Source organism: Passer montanus, unplaced genomic scaffold, assembly GCF_014805655.1.
Source record: "Passer montanus isolate IOZ18808 unplaced genomic scaffold, ASM1480565v1 scaffold66, whole genome shotgun sequence".
NCBI classification, from domain to species: Eukaryota; Metazoa; Chordata; class Aves; order Passeriformes; family Passeridae; genus Passer; species Passer montanus.
Genome location: NW_024371704.1, coordinates 6,049,910 through 6,056,291, shown reverse-complemented (window position 1 = coordinate 6,056,291; position 6,382 = coordinate 6,049,910).

The following is a 6,382-nucleotide window of genomic DNA, read 5'->3' as shown; positions in this document are numbered from 1 at the left end:
TGTGAGGCACCAGTCCTGTGGGTTTTGGAGCCCAGGTCTTCAAGACTGAAGAGCCAAAGCAGCTAAACCCTGGTGGCTGCAGTTCAGCACTCACTGAAAGCTCCTGATGCCTGGCAGCTCGTGCACCTTTTCCAAGTGCCTCTTACCCATACCCTGCTTTGGATTTGCTTTTCTTTCTGAGAGAATTTCATGCCCCTCCTTACATCAGATTCTAGAAAATTCTGTGCGAGCATGACCAAGACCCTGGAGAAACAGGCAGACCTCTTGAGTACACTGGGGCAATGTGAGGGAAGGGAAGATCTGGGAGTGCAAAACATGAGGAGAAAGCCACAAAGACAAGGGAAGACTCCAAATAACAGCATGGATCAGGACTAGCACAGTAACCAAAAACAGATAAAATCTAGTTTTGCTCCACCCTGGCTGGATGTAGCACCCCAGGGTCTGACAGCTGGAAAGATGCTCTCCTCTCTTGGAAAAGGTTTTCCTCACCCTCTTTGTACAGAAAAACCTGAAGATGTACAGGGCTCTGAGCAATTTCATGTAGTTCAAGTCCTGCTCATCAAAGGAGGGATTGGACTAGAGATCTTCAATGGTCCTTGCAACTCGGACTGTTCCGTGATTCTGCAGGACTGAAGCTTGAAGCTTGGAATGGCTCACAGTCCCTGTTTTCCTTTTCCAGTTTGTTCTCTTTGGTTTTTTTATTTTACCCTGAGAAATCCTGCCTCCTCACCAGCAGGAAGAAAACCACACAGGTAGGATCAAACCCCACATCCCTGAAGCCAATCACATGCAGGTCATATCAACACAACATTTCTAAACAGTGCTCAAATAAAGGGTCAAGGAGAACATCTCTGTGCCAGTAGTGGGCTGACTACAAGCTGGAAGCATTCCTACGCTTATGTTGCTGTAGGTTTGCTTTTTGTTTACAAAATCACAAGGTTGGAAGACACCTTCAAGTTCATTGAATCCAACCCGTTCCCTGACACCTCAACCCAACTCAGACTGTTCCGTGATTCTGCAGGACTGAAACTTGAAGCTTGGAATGGCTCACAGTCCCCATTTTCCTTTCCCAGTTTGTTCTCTTGGTTTTGTTTTTTTTTGGATTTTTTTTTTTTTGTTTTGGTTTTGGTTTTTTTTTTGTTTTACCCTGAGAAATCTTGCCTCCTCACCAGCAGGAAGAAAACCACACAGGTAAGATCAAACCCCACATCCCTGGAGCCGATCACAAGCAGGACAGCAGGTCATGCAAACACAACATTTCTAAACAGTGCTCAAATAAAGGGTCGAGGAGAACATCTCTGTGCCAGTAATGGGCTGACTACAAGCTGGAAGCATTCCTACACTTATGTTGCTGTAGGTTTGCTTTTTGCATACAGAATCACAAGGTTGGAAGAGACCTTCAAGATCATTGAGTCCAACCCGTTCCCTGACACCTCAACTAAACCATGGCAAATGCCCTTTTTCTTTATCAGAAATAGCTGATTTTCTTTTCTTTGTTTTAAATCGTCCCCAGAGCAGTTCATGAAAACTCAGGAACCTGCCATCACAAGGCCACAATCCCCATATGATATTAACAAGTTTTTGATGAAATGAAAATTTAGGATCTTTCACTGCAAGCTCAGCCACAACTTTTGGACTTCATTTTTAATTTTTAATAACAATCAATAGCTTATGGGGAAATGAATCAGGCAGAATTGCTTTGAACACCTCCAGTTTGAGTCTCCATGCTTAAACTTATGCCAAGATCCCTCCCTTCCCATAGCTACAGAGCATACTAGCAAGTAAAGAGATACCTGAGTGTATTCACAGCTATTTAACGCTCCTTTGCATCAGTTAAAAATGAGCTCCCTCCTTTTGGCATCACAGTTTGAAACTGCCTGTTTGATATTCTGATGTAGTTTGAGTCTCCATGTTTAAACTTATGCCAAGATCCCTTCCCGTAGCTACAGAGCATACTAGCAAGTAAAGAGATACCTGAGTGTATTCACAGCTATTTAACGCTCCTTTGCATCAGTTAAAAATGAGCTCCCTCCTTTTGGCATCACAGTTTGAAACTGCCTGTTTGATATTCTGATGGATTCATTTTTTCCAGCTAGGAGAAGCACGCACAGCAACCTCGAAGGCTTCGTGCAGTGAATTAAACCAGCAGAGAGTCATCACAGCATCACTTGGAGGAGATCTCTCCTCTAACAGGGACAGACAGAGCACATAGCAACAGCAGCTTTTCATGTTTCAGGCTTCAGGTTTGCTTTTTGTCAGAGCTTTGGGAAATACTGGTGATACCGTACAGCTAACAAGGTAACTTGAGAGGGAACAAAGCATCTCTCCTTAACAACAGCTCTTGGAAGGGAAATAAAACATTTCCTGTGCGTTCAGCTGCAACCAAGGTGCCAAGATGCAGTGGTAGATAATGGAACAACCTAAAAGAATATATTGTTGCTGTATCCTGGAGATACTTGCCTCCCTTTATTGCTGCAGGGAATGTCAAAGGCAGGAGGGAACAGGGCGGGAGGAAACCAGAACTTGATGGGAGCCAGAGCAGGAAACACCATCCAGCATCTCTAAGACCACCCAGTATCAAGACACTGGTGGGGAAAGAATTCACAATGTGCAGAATGGACATTTCCAGGCCAGTAAAAATCCCCATTTTCATTGTGGCAAAACCCATCGTGTCCCACTTTCAGAGAAGAGCTAAAAGGCATTCAAGATTTCAGAGGGTAAAGGTGAAAGTGGACAGAGAAATCCCAGGTCCTCCAGGATTCTCTGCAGATCCCCAGCACTTTGCCTTGTTTCCAGAAAAGAAGATTCCCTGGCCACAAAAATATTAAGTTGTTTGGGTGTTTTTTTCTTTTTGTGGTTTTGTTGTTTTTTTTTGTTGTTTTTTTTTTTTTTTTTTAGTTTTGTTTTTTAAATAATTTGATACCATAAACAATAAAATGTGACACAGCAAAGAGATCATTACCTTGGGCTGAGTGAAGGGAGCAGCCTTGAAAATCAGCTGAATTATTAAGAAAAGAGGTCCAGATTCTTTGAATTTTCTTTTCATTCACATATAAAGTCTTTTGTGCCTCATCCTTCATAATTTCACCTAACTACTCCACAGCCAGATGTCAACGGTTTAAAGGTTTAGAATGAAGGAGAGATCCAATCTGTTTCTTAACAGTTTTAGGGCTCAGTTTCATCAATTGCTTATAAGCAAAGTTAACTCCATGGTCTCAGACTCTCCTCACTCTCATTTTGAGTTCAAGTCTGAGTACTCAATCCATCCATGGGTGGAAGGGAACAGGAGCAGAACTGCTCCTAGCTGATAACGCGATTAAGTTGATATCAGAACCCCAATTCTTTAAATAGCACTAGTTTGCTATAGACAAACACAGCCAGACATAAAACAGTGATGCATTTAAAACCAACAAACACATAGGAGTACTTTTTTCCTCTTTCCATTCCAGCTAATTTTTTGAGACTGACCAATTTAAATCTGCCCCAACCTACATAAAAACACATTTCCACAATAATTACTGACAGCAACTGTAAATTCTCCACAATCCTCTCTCCATTCTGCTTCAGAAGTGCAGGGAAAGGGAGAGATCCTATGCTACTGAGGGAGTGCTGTGGGCAGTCACCCTGTGAGACAGGACGTGGCAGTTCTGGGCAGTGTCTGAACAGTCTGTCCTTAAGGCAGCCACTGCTCACACCTACTGCTCAATATTTCAGCTGAAGCAAGGTCTGCTCTGCCAATTAACTTTTTTTTTTCCATGCTCTAAACCTTCCCTTTACCTTCAAGTCCAGGAGGAAACACTCTAGTGAGTCAGAACATGGAAAGTCTCACTGTAAGTGGGACTGACACGTGAGTGGTGTTGTCCTTGAGGAGGATGCCACTGCCTCAGTTAAGTCTCCTGAAACTCCTGAGCAGATCACACAACTGCAGACAGACAGACAGACAGGTCTGCAGGGCAAACCCCCAAATCCTGGGCTGGAATGGCTGCAAGATCACACTGCATGACACCAACCTTTAGCTGCACTTCATCTGGAAGGTCGTGGGACAGTGACATACCAAACACTTGACTAAAAGCAGTGTCCAGGAAATTCTGATCACTTTGAGGGGATTTACAAACATTGGCAAACAATTGTCCCTCCCACTTACAGTCATATGTTTGTGTAGGCTGAAACCACTACAGTAAGAAGGGAAGTTAGACAGGAAGAGAGTCAGAACTCATTTGTTGGTCATACTAGAGATTCCCTCAAATTCACACTGCTCTACATTGGTGCAAGTTTTCAGCATCCCCAGAGTCCTTTGAAACATTTGTGGGGAAGTTCTAATGCCCAAAGCTTCACAGGTGTGTGCGTCTCCCTTCACCATCACACTGCAGAGCAATCCTTTAAAAATAACTACAACCATTTCCTATAGATTATGGAAAATATGTTGTGTCCTTCAAGATTAAGGATCTAAAAGCTTAAGAATTAACAGTGACATTTTCACAGAATGGGGGAAATTTTTTCCTTTCACATAAAAATTTTGAATTCAGTCTTCCTTCCCCCCCCCGGGAAATGTATAGAAAAAGGCCTTCATTTTGGCAAAGAAAAGAAACACAAATTAAAACTGAATATGCCTTTCCTGATTTTACATTTTAGTTTCTTTTCTTCCATAATTTCTATGGTGAACAAAAATACTAAAAAAAAAAAATCAGGATAGAATTGTTAAACACAAAAGGAGAGAAACAGATCACAAGACATAACACATGGAATATGATAGGTTTGGGGCACAAAGCCATTTTTAAACAACATGTTAACTGGCTATAATATTGTTCTCAGGCAATTGGTCTAAAACCTAATGTTAGAAAAGTTGAGTTTGTAGAATTTTCAGCAAAAATTATGGTGAAGAAAGGACTGAAAAATGTTGCTGTGAATCACTAATGCTGCCCCTTAAGGAATCACACACAAAATAAAAATTTCTTCTTTCTTCAAGTCACACACCAGTGTTGTGTATAATTAATCTAAAATCCAGTCACCTGCTGTTTTCACAGTAAGAAAGATACAGATATAGAGAAAATATAGGTCTAAGAACAGAATTTTATTTGATTCTAGAAAGCATCATGCATCAATTTTTTTTCTTAATGATCCTTGCCCAGCTTTGAGATGAAAGAATAGCATTTACAAAGTAAAAGGATGCAAAAGTAAGGTTAGCACCATAGGAGGAACACTCTTCTGTTTACAACTCCATTTGACAGACAGTGATAAAAGAAAACAGAAGAAAGTGACAAAAAAAAAAGCTAGGTAGTTAGGTGACCTTGCATTTTAATTTTCAACATCCAAGATACTTAAATCTAAACATCAAGATACCATGGCTCTCTGAGCAGTACCTAATAATTCATGTTCAGCAAAATTTGCTCTGTACATTGAGTAATATTCAAGAGTCAAAAGATAATTGTCATAAAGTACCAGCTAATGTGCAAGGTAGACATTGTTGGAGTCCAGAAAAAGAAAGGAAACAAGAGAAACCAATGTGAGGAGTTTGTCTCTCTTCCAGTCTTTTGCAGGTATGGCTATTATGATTTGCTGCAAAGGTCAAAGAAATAGAAGGGATGTGTACTGGAGCTGGCTGGGATGGGACAAAGATCCTAATATTATCCTGTAATACCCAAGTTTCATGGGCCAAATATCCAGATGTTCTTAATCCACACTCTCCCATTTCTTACCTGCAAGCAACTACAGAATTACATCAGATTTCAAATGTTTGTTTTCCTTATTTTTTATTAATTTTAAAAATTTTCTTCATGCGGTTCTTATTGTAAGGTTTCCAAGAGAGTGAACAGTTTTACCAAATCTCCAATCTACCCCAAACAGAAATTCTAATACAGGATTTAGGAGTTTTAAATGCCACATTGTCATTATTATGTGCTGTCTTCTTAAGGCAATGGAATAATTCCTTCCAAGTACCACAATTTTGCATCACAAATCGATTCTAAAATCTCCTTCGCAAGCATCTATAATTGCAATACATGTAAAATTATTTAAATTTTATTAAACTATTAACCTGACTCATTTATTAGAAGAAAGGTTTGAACTCCAATTATGAGGAAGAGGCAGCTTTTTTTCAGTTTGGGAAATACATCTTTTGATTATTCCCACATTTCAAGGTCACATGTATGGACTTTTAACAGCAACATTGAAGCATCCTGTTAAAACAACTGCTTTGTTTCCAAATCATAGGAAAACCATTTAATCCCCAAGCAGGGGGTGGTGTAACCCAAACCAGTGGTATTTTTCAGACTAATAACCATTAACACTTGAACACCTATTGCAGTAAACACTGTTTTAACCTTGAACTACCCAGAGGAGCCTTCATCACATCACCACCCTGAGTGCTACATCACAGCCCCAC